Source organism: Bidens hawaiensis, unplaced genomic scaffold, assembly GCF_021521415.1.
Source record: "Bidens hawaiensis isolate Kalapana, Puna unplaced genomic scaffold, B.hawaiensis_p1.1 tig00027528_1, whole genome shotgun sequence".
Taxonomy (NCBI): domain Eukaryota; kingdom Viridiplantae; phylum Streptophyta; class Magnoliopsida; order Asterales; family Asteraceae; genus Bidens; species Bidens hawaiensis.
The window spans coordinates 19324-35204 of NW_027494452.1; the positions used below are offsets into that span (position 1 = coordinate 19324).

A 15881-nucleotide genomic window follows, 5' to 3' on the forward strand; every position below is an offset into this window, starting at 1 on the left:
GGCTATAATTGATAAATGGTCACACTAAAATATGTTTAAGCGTGTCAAAAACGTAATTAATGGCCACACGTTGATTTGAAGAGTGGCGACGTCATCATTGCCTTTACAGTTTCTTGTGCCGCCAAATTCAAATTGTTAGGGAGATGTACCGGCGGTTTCCGATGGTGTTTAAATACCAGTCACAATCACAATCCACAATCACAATCACAATCCATAATCAGAATCCACTATCACACTCACAATCCACCTTTCTTCCGATTATAATTTCTGATAATGGCTGCAGCTTGGCTCGAACGTGCACCGGGTGCTCAAGCCCTCATCTACTACAACCCCACATTTTTCACGATACGATTCCACTTTTTTTCTGGCGCCTTCCGGAGGAATCAAAGGGTGAGGTATATTGACTATGTCAACCCACAAACCTTCTCGTACCAACAACTTAACCGAATGGTTAGGTGGCTTGGGTACACGACTGTTGATTATTTCAGCACTGAAATGGTAGTGCCAGGAATTGAGGTGGCCTACATCGAGTTGAACGACTTGGAGCACTTCAAGGCGGTGTTCGTTTATAGGGCATTCCATTCTCAGGTGAACCTTCACCTCCGTAGGCTTAGGGACTCCACCTACACCTCCGATGGCATGTACGAGAGGATCATGCCCTCTCATACTCCAGAGGAGAATCCGGATGTAGATTCGGATACGGAATCTACAGGGAGGTCTACGATGGATGTCGATTCTGAGACGGAGTCGGATGCTAGGAGCTAGTTATAGTTTTATGTAATTTTTGGTTTTCTATATTAATTTAATTAAATGTTATTATTGTAATTTTTATATTTTGGTATTAATATGTTTATGTTATGTGAATTGATTAATCGTATTAATATTTTTTTTAATATGTACATTTTAATTTTAACATGAGAACGTAGGAAATAATACTAATTTATAAAAAACCGAGAACGTAAGAAATAATACCAACTACAATACCAATCTACATAAACAATAACTTATAATTACAAAGAAAAACCCTAAAAATTACAACAAAAGAATAAAAAATCAAGAACACAATAATAACAGCAAATACCAACAATACTTATAACAGCAAAAGAAAAAAATCTAATAATAACAACAAAATATAAATCAACAAATAGTTATAGCGTCTCATAATCGAAAATTAGCAAATACGAACAAAGAATAGCACAAACAACTATAAAACTAAACCTAATGATAATAGCAAGTTGGTTCTCACTGTTTTCATGTTAACAATAAAATGTATTTGATCTTGTTTTCTTAATACATAATCACTTATATTATGTGAATGTTATTATTGTAAATGTTATTATTAACTGTAAAGCGTGGAGCGTTTCCAAAGCGTGATATATATAACTGGTGGCTAAAATTTAGTGACTGTTTTTTTTAATACCTAATCACTTATATTATGTGAATGTTATTATTGTAAATGTTATTATTAACTGTAGAGCGTTGAGCGTTTCCAAAGCGTGATATTATTAACTAGGAGTTATTATTGTAAATGTTATTAATTATTAACTGTAAATGTTATTATTATATTTTGGTTTATGCGTATGTATAGCGTATTGGATGTAGTTTATTTAATTAACTTTAAAATAGATTTTAGTGTGATTGAATAACAAAATAGACCTAAAATTTAATTTTTTGTAGTTGAGACAGTAATTTATTGTAGTTTAGTTGATTTGTAGCGTATCTAGTAAGATATACTAGTTTTTTTATTTTAATTAACTTGAATGTAGGCTATTATTACATAAATATATTTCAAAGATTTTTGACAGGTATTAAAAGCGTACAAAGCGTGTGATTTACTAGTTTTTTTTATTTTAATTAATTTGAATGTAGGCTATCATTACATAAATATATTTCCAAGATTTTGGACAGGTAGTTGATATAAATGTAGTTAATTTCCAAAAACAATTAGCTTCTGTGCGTTTCCAAAGCGTGCGGAAACCATTTTGACAGATAGTATGCAGTTATAGTGTGTTATACACTCAACAACCAACTATATAACAACAGAGACTTTAATGACTGCAATAAAATTGGTGACTGAAATTTATTACACTTCTATATATGTTATGTGAATTCCAAACTTGGCCAAGCAGAAAAAATCTAAGGTTTCCACAGATCTTAAACTTCCCAAAGATCTTAGATTTTGATAAAATCCTTTCCAAAACTCAATGCCATCACCAAATCTTAAATCTAAGGTTACTGGTGATGGCATTGAGTTTGGAAGCGGTTTTTCAAAACTGAATTTTATTTGTTCAAAGGCTTCTTCAAAGTCTGGAGGGTACAATTTTGGAATGCAGGTTAGTGAAAAGAAGGGCATAATGGTCTTTTTTTTATAAAATGAGTTGATAATGTTTTGCAGGAAACCAACTGTTGAAAAGTATGTTGAAACATAACCAAATAGAGGTTGTGCAAGAAACAAAACCATCATACGAGAAATGATGACTGTCACCGAACACCCTAGACAACATGATGCATTTTTGGGCTTTCTTTGTATTAATGTAACTTTGATATCGCACGAGTTAGTTATGAGTGTAATGACTTTATTGATCTTACTATGGTACACTACAAGTCAATTGTGACTTTTATCGATGTAACATGATGTATGTTCGAACTTGACACCAATTGACCAAAATAGCCAGAAGATGAAATGAATTCAACAAACCGGCCTGTACGTATAAGTAGTAATAGTATTAAAAACAACCAATATTTCTTTAGTTTGAATTAATAAGTACAAAGTAAAGAATGGTGATATCATGTATCACAACTATATTTAAACATTATTTACATCTAAGTAGCCGAACGAACACAACTGCTGGGTCGAAAACCCCGACATCGGTGTCAATCTCCATTACGAATAGTTGTAGGCTTTTTCCCGGGCCTCCAGTAATCATCCGAGGACTCATTACGAAGCAGTTGATTTGGTTGTACAAGTGGCAATGTATTACCCTCATGAGGGAAAGTTACCGTACTAAATTCCTCATTGACCTCGTCATACGAATGCCTATAATTCTTGGGTGGAGTCATGAGGACAACATGCTTTTTTCTGTCCAGCTATCTTGAACATAAAACACCTGGCGTGCTTGCGAGGCCAATATGAACGGATCATCCTTGTGGCCAAATTTGTTTAGGTCAACCGACGTGTAACCAAGAATATCATGTTTGACATGTTTACGGTCAACCCATTGGCACATGAAGACCGGAATTCTCTTAGTATGATAATCTAGGACCCATATCTCTTGCAAAACCCCAAAATAAAAGTTTTGTCCATACGTCACCACGTCTTTTTTGATGTGCATGTCATACGCCTCTACACCAACCCCGCTGTTCTGGTAAACTCTACCATCATGAGATTTTGTACGAAATTCAAAACCGTTGATGTCGTACGAGTCGTATATGTAAACGTTGCGGTTTGCTCCGTGTGCAATCCACTTTACGGTTTCCGATACAGAACTCGGGGAGCCCGCTAGCTCTCTTTCAACCTGAATTTCAATACAAGGATTAGATTCTTCACCGACATTGCAGAAACTATAAAATAATTTTAAAAATTATAGAAGACTTAATAAATTGATCTACCTTGTCGTGTAACCAGTCACCAAACTTTAAAGTATGCTCCTTCTCCAGCAATGCTTGTCGGTTACCAGGCATTTGTTTTTTCAAAGAGGTCTTGTGTTGTCTGCAAGTAGGAGTATAATATATTATGAATTAATATATATATATATATATATATATATATATATATATATATATATATATATATATATATATATATATATATATATATATATATATATATGGGTGCAGTTACTGTACGCTAATGCCTTAACGTACAGTATATTCTGATTTAATACGTGGGTGCGTTTGCTGAGCGTTTAAGTTTTCTATATACAATAACTGCACCCTATATATATATATATAATTTAGAGTATATATGTTAGTAATACTTACTCGATATACGGCGCTATTTCAGGCGTATTCTGCAGCACATAGAAATGTGCTCTCTTGAAAAGATCAGTAGAAACTTCAACTGATTTAACGCCTGTGACAGGAATTGTCTCCCCATTATCATCATGCTTATCATGTGGAATACCAACAGTACTCATGATGTTTTTTGGTATTCGCTCAGAAACTCGATTGTTTCTTCCGCAATGTTCTCCTCAGCAATGCACCCTTCTGGATAAGTTTTGTTTCGCACATGCCCTTTGATAACCTTCATACACCTTTCAAAGGGATACATCCAACGAAAGCATGGTGGCCCACATAATTTTATCTCTCTTACAAGGTGCACGGTTAAGTGAACCATGACATCCAAAAATGATGGCGGAAAGTACTTTTCCAGCAGGCACAGTGTAACTATTTGCTCTTCCTACATCTTATCAAGCTCTTCTACAATGATTTCTTTGCTACATATTGACTTGAAAAAAAAACAAAGTCTGATTATAGCATTTCTCATTGGTTCTGGCATGATGGACCGTATTGCAAGGGGCAGAAACTGTTGCATAAGCATGTGATAATCATGTGATTTAAGGCCTTGTAGCTTCCTTTCTTTAAGATTCACCAAACTAGAGAAGTTAGAACAATACCCTAGTGGAGCCTTCAGTTTCTACAGTGTTTCAAGAAACATGTCCTTTTCTTGCGCTGATAATGTGAAGCATGCTGCAGGCAGTTCTGTATTGTTGCCTTTTGCTTTCGGTTGCAACTCCTTTTTAATCCCTAAAAACTCCAAATCCTTTCTAGCTGCAAATCCGTCTTTTGTCCTACCGGGAATGTTCAGCAACGTCCCGACAATACTTTCCGTCACATTCTTTTCAACATGCATCAAATCAATACAATGTTGGACAGGTAAATACTTCCAATAGCTGAGCCGTTGGTACAATATGTTGAACTTCTTCCAATATTGGTGCGGCGTTGTGTTATCCCTTTTCCTCTTACTCCCACTTAGGGATTCAGATCCCTTTCCCCATTCATTGTTAATGTTTTTTACCTCGTCGTATATCTCTTCCCCTGTCAAAGGCTCTTTAGCGGTTCTCATCTCCTCTTTTCCGTTGAACGTATTTGTTTGTTTTCTGAAAGGGTGGTCATGTGATAAATACCTTCTGTGGGCAGCATAACTCTGCTTCTTTGTGTGATAAAGTCGAACACACTAAGTGTCGCCCGACACACCACACAACCTTTGAATCCACTGTAAGGGCAACCACATAGTGTACCAAGAGCAGGGTAATCATTAATCGTCCATAACACAACTGCACGTAGTGTAAACATTTCTTGTTTATATGCATCATATGTTGGCTCCCCGACCTCAAATAAAGATGCTAGATCGTCAATTAAAGGCTGTAAAAACACATCAATATTGTTTCCTGGCACTCCGGATATTAATAAGGAAAGCATGATGAAATTTCTTTTCATACACATCCAAGGTAGAAGGTTGTAAATGACTGCTAAAACAGGCCAGACACTGTGGTTTCTGTTGCCTCTATGTATGTCGACCCCATCAGTGCAAATCCCTAGACGAAGATTTCTTGGATCGCTTCCGATGGTATCGGAGTACCTGTCATCTATGGCTTTCCATGCTGGTGAATCTGATGGGTGGCGTAAAACACCGGGTTTATTGGTACTCGTGGCGTGCCATGTTAAATTCTCTGCTGTGATCTTTGATTGAAAGAGGCGCTTGAATTGTGGAATAATGGGAAAGTACCACAGTACCTTAGCGGACGTGTTTATGTAAGTTTTGTTAGTCTTCTCATCCACCTTCCACCTTAAACTGGACATGCTTCCAAATCCTTGTAATCCTTATAGTAAATAATGCAGTCATTGATACACACATGTATCTTTTCGTATCCTGAGCCCATTGCCTTCATCATCCTTTTGCCCTCATACATATTATTTACCATTTCGTTATCTGCAGGTAGCATCTTTTTCAACAATTTCAGAAGTTCATCAACGAACTTATGAGATACCCCGTGCTTGCTCTTCAAGTTGAGTAGTTGTACTAATGCAGACAACTTGGTGAAGTCAAGACATCCTTTATATAGGGGCTTCTCAGCGTCAACAAGTAGTTGTAGAAACTGTTGATACTTCTTGTCGCCTTTGAAATTGTATTTTGTAGCATTTACCATTTCTATAGTTTCACAGGCATCTGTTTGAATGTTGGTGTCAACAAACCCAATATTATTATCATAATTAGTTGGAATGCAGGTGCAGGCAAACCCAGTATTATTATCATAATTAGTTGGAATGCAGGTGCAGGCAAACCCAGTATTATCAACATAATTAGTTGGAATGATGGTGTCGGCTTCTCCATGTTTTATCCAAGTAGTATAATTCTTATCAATTCCAAACCTGTACAAGTGATGTTCTACCTCGTCTACACTAAGAGATACGTGGTTCAAACACCGAACACATGGACATGAAACATAAATTGGTGGTGATGTCTCCTTGCAATTACGAACTGCAAAAATGTAGAAATGCCTTAACACCATCTTTATATGCTTTACTGCACCTGTCGCCTAATGACATCCAAAACTTATCCATCTTCCAAGAATTTTTTTATTAACTGTGTCATCAACGATATATATATATATATACTAATTAACGCCAATAAATGTAACTGACTAATTAAAAGCAAAAATATTTGGTACTCACCTGAGATTAATGAGAGTTCAATAAATACACTAGCAGATCATTTATTAGGGTTTGGTGAGATTTTATTTGGTTCAATAAATACTAATTGATTTGGGAGTCTTCCAGAAGATAACTCGATTAATTGGCGGGTAAAAATGAAAATTTTAAACTTCTAAATGTTGGTATATAAATATTAGAAGAGTTTCTATTACGTTCTCAGGGTGTTGCTCAAACGGTTGAGGCGCTTGTGATTAAATATAGATTGCAAATACCGCGGGTTCGAAGCTCCGGAGGGAACATATTTTTATTAATTTTTTATAATAACCTCTTTTTAATGAAATAAATACACTGTGATTTTGAAAACACTCAAACTAAACTACTCATTAAAAGCCTTTAAATCCGTTCAGAAACATAAAAATACATCATAATAGCTGGTCTAAAATCATAACAAAGTTTCTTAGCTTTTAATTACAAAACTAATTAAAAGCCCTAAAAATAACAAGAAGCAAATAAAATACAATATCTTCACTTTTTTTTTCTGATTCAATCAGTGAAGCTACGCTCCTTGCAAGTTGATCCTCTAATGACTTATTTGCCCTTATCAAGATAGGAATTATGTCTGTACATCTTCTGCACACATCAGATCTTGTGGACGAAACACAATCAGACCATGTGAAGAAATCACATTTTTTGCCCTAAGTTAAAAAATATAGAGTTTAGGGTCAACAATTGTAGATGAATTCCAACTTTATTTGCAATTTAACTAACCTGAGATGCACAATTTTAGAACCTCCAACCTGGATTTTTGGTGGTCCTTGATGTTCTTAGAATGGCTTCTTGATCACAAAAACAATAAACCTGAGATCGATTGTTACTGGATGTTGTGGTCCGCGATGAGGTTTCTTCCATGGTGAAAAAGGAGTTTTTATTGAAAACAAAACTAGATATATAAGTATATATATATATAGGAGGGTTTAGAAAGGAGTTGTTGTACACATGCGTGTTGCCAGCGTTTTAGGATATTAATTATATATGTCTTTGTACAGTAGCGTGTTGCAAGCGATAGACTCTTTTGAACAAATATATAACATATTTTAAGCTAATTGATTACACGCATTTTTAACAAAGAAAGATGAGAACCATTAATCCATATTTAGCATTCATCAAAAGATGCTTCACAAAAAGTACCATTAATTACAATACATAAAGCATCACAAAAAAACCAAAAAGAGAGAAGCTAACATCACCATCACTCCGCCTTGTCCACAGTCTCCACCCCCATATCCTTAAAACTCATGTTGGTTGACACCATAGTTATGGTGTCAACCAGGGTCTCACACACTGAGTCGTAGCATTCAGACTGTTGTTGCTGATAATCAGCAACCATTGCTCGAAACTCAATGTCGTCTTCCCACAATATGAGGTTACAGGATTGGAAGGTGTTTGTTTTTTCCTAAGCGAGTGTAGCCCTAATCGCTTCGACTTTCTTCAACAAAGAGTCGTCTTTCTCTTTCAGAAAATCCATCGTTTTTTTCACTATGGCCTTCACGGTTTTCTCAGAAGAATTCATTTTTATTATCTTTTTGAAACTGTTAGTGTGATTGAATAACCAAACTTAATGTAGTTAAGTTTGATTTGTAGTAAGATCTAGTAAGATATAACTTAAGTTTAATGTAGGCTATCATTACCCTAATATTTTTCCCGGCATTTTTGACAGGTGACGTATAATTGTGATCAATTAATTCAGACAGGTGATATAAATGCAAGTAATCTCTAGATTAAACAAAAACACATGAGACAAGTTGTTGCGTTTCCCAAGCGTGGGACACCCTTTTTTTTTTAATACAGTTACTATTCGTCCGGTGCGTTTCGCAAGCTTGGGACACCCTTTTGTTTTTTTATTATAGAGTTACTATTCATCCGTGTGCGTTTCCCATGCGTGGGACACCCTTTTGTTTTCTCTGTTAGCCTTTTGGTTATATATACCTACACCACATTTGTGAAACTCATATACCTACATAATTTTAAATTATTATTTTTAGTTAATAATGGATTGCTCGTCATCATCATCATCCAGATCCTACAAGGCTGCCCTTAGAAGGCATATTGAGGCTCAAATCGAGATAGATAAAGCTTGTCGGGAAACTCGAACTAAAGAATTTGTAAAGACTAGCAACAGCTTGGATGCCAGGGATGTCATTGCAAAAGTTCTTACTCGAATGCCCGCTAGTACTATCCGAGATCTTGCTGTTTTGTTTATGGTTGATGTAGGACAGAGAGAGCTTGACGAGTTAAAACTTTTGGGCAAGGCAATTCATGAACTGAATTGCTCAATGGAATTGAAGTTGAAGTTTCTTATGTCACTCAGAGATTAGTATGTGATGGTGTTTCATGGTGTGTTTTTATGTGTGTCACCCAGAGATTAGTAGTAATAAAATTTGTATGTTTGTGATGGTGTGTTTTGGTAATAATAAAATTTTTATGTTTGTGTTAAAACATTGATTCAACATGTAACTATTATCTTAAAGTGCATTACAAACTGTTAACAGAAGACTAGAAATCTCCATAACAAGTATTTTAAAGTACATAGCAGTCAGTTTTGAAATCATTCAAATTTTTTGTTGCCTTATCTTAAGTTCAGCAATCAACTCTTCTCCGGTTAAACGAGTGTCGTCATTTTTATGGAATAGCAGTGCATTCTGGATAAGAGTAATTCTGTGTTTGTTTGTATCCGAGAGGAGGATTTTGCACAAATACTTTAACCTCAACCCTTTTAGCTGTCTTTATTGTTCAGGGCCTTCCGTTTGGAGATTACACCCCCATTGTCCCTTCCCATCATATTTCTCCATGTGTCTCATAGAAAAAATACCACAATCTATTCCATTACGTTTTGTTCTCCATCTCATCTTCAATCTATTGATTGTTGCTACTTGGATTTGCTGAGTAATGGGGTGTTTGATTGTTTTAAGATACATGCAAAAAACGTTTCTCTACACAAAATAGAAAGCAATTTAAGTATTTTGACAATTTTTATAACAGGTATGTATGTTTTTCGGGTTAAAGGTATATATGTTTACCAGTATATCAGGAGTCTTTCCGTATCTTTCTTCAAAATTCTCTCTAATTGCTTTTGATTTGTCTTCTAAGCTTTTAAACTTTGTATTAGCTGGTATTTCTTGATTTGCACTGTTGTCAAGTAATTTTATCACTCCTGTTTGAAGATTGAAGGTAACCACAAAGAAATGATCGCGTTGTAGAATTGGCACGAGCACTATAGCAACCTCCTTGAGTGATATAATTCCACTCCTTGCCATTTCTCTTTCGATGTTGTCTTTCAACACATCCAGTCTTTCTTTGTCTGTGAAACCCTTTGACTCAGAATAATGGTCACTTGTCTGTATAATAATTAAAATGCAGATGATTAAAGCGTTTATTGTGCGTTTTCTAATAGTACAAACAAAATAAATTAATTTGTACCAGCACAGTGCTTGAAGCAAAGAATCTAAACGGTGATGCTGCAGATTTTTTCTTTTCTTCATAGTTCATTATATAGCTGAATGCATCCATTGCATTGGCGGCTATATAAATGCCAGGACAGAAGCTTTCACAGACCACCTTGAACGATTCTATGTGAGTGGACTTGTAGACCTCCTCCCACATGTCTCCAAGACAAAAAAATATACACTCTGAAATTATATCTTCATCTTGCGTGACACCAGCGGATTCGCCAACCTCTCTCAGAAGATATGGAGAGCTCAGTGCATCTGGGCTATCACTTGTTGACAATCCGGTGTCAACTGTTAAACATAAAACAACTCACATTAAATTTGACTGATAATAATTGTAACTATAATTAAATACCTTCAACCCCTTTTGGTTTTTATTTATAATTAAATACCCTCTTTTAATTTCTCAAGCACTGTATTAACAACTTCATCAACATCTGAATCAACTGCATCACACAAATGTAATAAGTTTAAAATAACAGCATAAGTGTTTTAAGAGCGTTTTAATTATACTAATAATTAGTTTAGCCCAAATACCTTTCTGAGCAGCCACTGGACCACCAACACCAACATCTGAATTAACTGCATCACACAGATGTAATAAGTTTAAAATAACAGCATAAGTGTTTTAAGAGCATTTTAATTATACTAATGATTAATTTTGCCCAAATACCTTTCTGAGCAGCCACTGGACCACCAACACCAACATCTGAATCAACTGCATCACATAAATGTAATAAGTTTAAAAATAACAGCATAAGTGTTTTAAGAGCGTTTTAATTATACTAATAATTAATTTAGCCCAAATACCTTTCTGAGCAGCCACTGGAACACCAACACCAACATCTGAATCAACAGCATCACACAGATGTAATAAGTTTAAAATAACAGCATAAGTGTTTTAAGAGCGTTTTAATTTATACTAATAATTAATTTAGCCCAAATACCTTTCTGAGCAGCCACTGGACCACCAACACCAACATCCGAATCTTGTGTTTTAGGGACCACATTATTAGTGAATCTGTTTTCCCATTCACAACATCTAGCAAAGATATTCTCATTTGATGGATGTCTATCCTTTCCTTGACGGACCAACTCGTTGATCTCGGAGCAAATTTTATCAAATTTCTTCAACTTGTTATCCATTGCCTTATTCCAAGACTGTAAAAAGAAAATATAGTTATTGTTAATTCAAAAACATTTTCAATTTATCCCAGCTAGTTGTAATGGAGTTAAAAAATAGTCAACAAGCACGATAGGCATTTGCAAACTTAAAGGTGAATAATCTCTTACATAATCATCCAAATCTTGTTCAGCTGTTTGATCGGCATTATCTGTTTCAGATGCACTTTGACCATCTATTTTTTAATTACATATAATGTTGTATTACATAAAATGCATGTAGAGATAAGAGATATGAGAGTTTTTTAGAAGAAAATAACAAGTTTAATACCATGTTCTTGTTTCTCCTCAGCTGCAGTGTTTTCTTCAACTCCAGGCTTACCGGCAGCAATAACCGTCACAGCAGCGGTAGCAGCAGCAGTCTCATCAAGTCTCTTCCCGGCAGCACTAACTGTCACAGCAGCAGTATCAGCAACAGCAGCATCAACAGTCTCATCAAGTCCCTTCCTGGCAGCACTAACGGTCACAGCAGCAGCAGCCGCATCAATCCCTTTCCCGTCAACACTAAACGTCACAGCAGCAGCAGCAGCAACCTCAGTAGCATCTTATTCTAAGGGAGGACCATTATTCTCCAAGTATTTTTCCATATTATTAAGAGTAGTTGTTGTTATGTAGTTGAATGCAGGCGTTGTGACGGGAGTCCCAAATGGACCATATTTTTTCTGGCATTCATGCGTGTAAAGCATCACAAGGAAGGTCATCGGACCATTGTATTGATCGTTAATACCTCTCCATTCTTCCTTTGTCATTTTCAAGTTTTCAATAAGATAGCTGCACCAGTCCATATTTGGAATATCCGAGGTTTTATCAATTGCGGAGATGAATCGTTGATTGATTGTTGTTGATTTTGTCACAAATCCTATAGAGGTGTTGAACAACACAAGGAAATTAATCTTAAACAGTTCACCAACTCCTTGATCCGCGGCCAGTTTGTCTTTCACATGCTTTACATATATTCTTGAATTTGTCGGGAATTGATTTTTGAACAAATCTGTAGTAACATCTGTCACACCCTCAAAATCCACTAACGGAGTTTTACCGTCAAAGGGTGTGAACTAACAGGATCAGATTCATTAGTTATAATCAAACCATAAAAACGTTTACGAGTAATTATATGCGGAAGCGTAAAACCATAGAAAACAATGTTACGTCACGCAGGACGACTTAAAACCCAATGATAACAGTTAAAAATAAGTTTGCATAATTAAAATGTTTCAAGCAATGCATGTTCCTAAACAGCGCGCCCGCCTCGGCTACCTGAGAATAACATACTAAAAGTGTCAACACAAGGTTGGTGAGTTCACAATTTATATAAAATAAAGCGTTTAGCGTTTGCGTTCAGCGTTTTGCGTTACAGCGTTTTGCGTTAAGCGTTTTGCGTTACAGCGTTTTGCGTTACCAGATAGTGTTATGTCAATTATATATCTATAGGTAGCTAGCCTATAAAACAAGTATCACTAAGTGTTCGACACCGAAGCTGACTGTTTATCATTTGCCTTGCCACCAGGTCATCCAGACCATGGTATGTGTTTAGCCAAGATTACACCCACTCGACCTCCAGTCGAGTTTAGCGTTGGGTGGGGTTTGTCAAACCCAGTAGTACTACTCAACAATGACTCGCTATTATCCAATATTAAACGGTTCGATGTGAATGAAGGACTTTAGTTAACGCGTTTGCCACTTAGTCTTTACAAGTGATATATAATCTATATTAACAAAATCTTAAATGCGTTTCAGAGTATGTTATCTCCCCCAAGTGAAAAGCGTTTAAAAAGTTTAAAAAGGGGAAAGTGAAACTCACTGTTTGCGAAGTATTCCCAAAATAATTCACCAAGATGCGCGTCACAGAAAAAACTCTCTCTAGCGTTCTAAAACAACAAAGAGATTTTTCTAAGTGTCGGAATATTATCGAGTCTCTAGACCCGGCACATAATACCTATGCACATAACATGTTTCGTGTTTCGTTTGTGAATCGTGTGTGACTTTAACAAAGGTATTTGTGATACGTTACATGTGTAAGCAATTATTTACGTGTCATGTATTCATAAAGTACATCACTAGCAATTACTCCCCGTAAGGCAATTTGGTCAACACATAACAATTAGCTAGAAATTATTCCCCATGAGGGCAATTTGGTCAAATCATAACAATCAATTAGCAATTATTCCCCGCAAGGGTAATTTGGTCAAAACATATCAATTATATATAGCAGGTATCATGTTTCATGCATTTTCACAAAATTCAGCAGCTAGTTTCACCGAGACAGAAATTCTACTTGAAAGACTAGTCTATTTCACCGATCATAGCATCACAATTAATTTACCAAAAATCATCACAAAAGCATATATGTTTTAGGTTTCCAGAACATATTTTATTATATTTTTATTCCACATAGGTTTCTCACAATCATCAAATCATTACAGCAAACTCATAACGGTCAAATTCATGCGCAACAGAATGTTATTTGCAATTCCCGTTAAACAAAAAATCCAATAAATGCAAGACCACTTGTGTTAGGTTCCTAACTCAATAGGTCAACTTACAGAAGTGGAACCAACCCAATTGGTCTCGTAGTTCATGAGATATAACATTTACAAAACAACCTAACAGCAGGTCTAACAACTCAGCTTTGCATAACGTTTTTGTAAAATCATAAAAGTTAACTTTTACACGTCCAAAAATTGCAAATTTACATTCTTCAGAAACTAGACTCAACCTAGTTTACTGTAGTATCAATAATCTCAACCAATTTTCACATTTACACTTCGTTACAGTCAATTAAACATCAATAACACAATCTGTCCAGAAACTGTTTGCATCCAAACTCAACATATTAACTATCTATGGACCATCATGCATTCATATAACACTCTAGACTCCATAAACACTATCCATGCACATCAATTACACATTACATACATGATTAGGGTTTTTGTTTGAACTCAAATCAAAGACACAAGCAATTAACATGTAACGATATCCAATCTAGTTATCAAATCATCATACAATTAACAACAATCATATTAACTACATATACACATGAAATCGGCCCCTAGGGTTTACAATTAACCCATTAAACATCAAAATTAAGTATAAAGAATGCATAGGATAGTCGTTTATACCTTCCTAGCACCTTAATCTTCGATCAAAGACTTGAGAACTTGATTGTATGTGTGTGTATAGGTGGCGGCAACCGTGAGGGTGGGGAGAAGGAGAGTTCCGATCGGGGTAGGGGAAAAGAAAAGAAAAAGTGATTTAGGGTTTATTATTATTATTATTATTATTATTATTATTATTATTATTATTATTATTATTATTTATAATAATCTATGTTACACTTTGGCCCCTCCACTTCTAAGTATTACTTATCTAGCCTAACTAACTTGTTTACATCTTAAGTTAGTGTTTATAACGATGTTATCACACAACACATAAGTCTAACACATAATTATCACATAATTACTGTTTTGACGTTTTTCGTTTATTCACCAATCGTTTGCGTCAACTCGTTTGCGTTTCGGTGCAATTCCCGAAAGACTACACATGTAGTAAGTGTTAAGCGTCATTTAAACCCTAGTTTAAATGTAATGAAGTGTGCGTTATAGATTCAATGATCTTAAGTTTGAATTGACGGAGTTGAGTTAACGGAGTTAACCTGAAATTGACGATTGTCACAACATCTTCCCCCAATCTTGGTCTACTCTTGTCAAAAACAGGAATCTTACCCATTGGTATCCCCAACACCTCATGTACTTTTTGTGGTGTTATCTTAATAACACCGCTCCCAATGTTCAATTCATTTAAATGGTTATTAATAGTTCATGAGCAAACAATATCCCAAAGTTGTTGGAGTTTGGGTTACTTGAAGTCTTAACATTGACCCGAAACCCATTTCATCCACACAAGTTTTTTGGGCAGTGGTCATTTCTTTCACTGCATCAACAATATTACAAGGTGCACACCTATTCTTCAATTTTTTGTCTACAAATTCAACAAAAGGTTTTCCCCTCTCGGCTGGCTTCTTTTCTTTAATGGCTTTCTTTTTCGGAGGCTGAAAGTCCGGGTCAGAGGTGCTGTGTTCCACATGTTTCCGCTTTGACAACAACCTGTCGATTTTTGTGTCAAGGTCTGAATCAGAGTCTGCTTCCACAACATGTTTTGTTTTCCCCACCGGAGCAACTTTTTTAGTCTTCCTTTTATCAGTCTTGTTTTTTCCGACAACTGAATCACATACATACAATAAAACACGGGGGTAGGGGATAACAACATGAATCACAAGGAAACAAAAAACTCTTATCAAACATCACAATGATAAATTCTCATACCAAAGCCATAACACGCTAATCATACGCATATAACATGCTTTAATATTATACATAGATTTAAAAAAACAAGGATATGTATTACAATAACAACACGCTTATCAAACGCATTAATACATAAGAAGATTCAAAAAAATGCTTACATTTTAAGATTAAGTAAACCTAAAACGCTAAAAAAATCATAAAGTAACACCTGTTACATCTTCATTCTAAGACC

At 35.5% G+C, this 15881-nt stretch overlaps 1 pseudogene across 1 annotated transcript in view; it reads left to right on the forward strand.

Moving 5' to 3' along the window:
- The first annotated feature begins 273 nt into the window (after positions 1-273).
- LOC143575509 (plant UBX domain-containing protein 7-like) overlaps positions 274-15881 on the forward strand; it is a 48319-nt pseudogene continuing 32711 nt past the window's right edge. The window contains exons 1-2 of the transcript XR_013142773.1: positions 274-395; positions 489-588. The product of XR_013142773.1 is annotated as a plant UBX domain-containing protein 7-like (transcript). The remainder of the gene's footprint in view (positions 396-488; positions 589-15881) is intronic.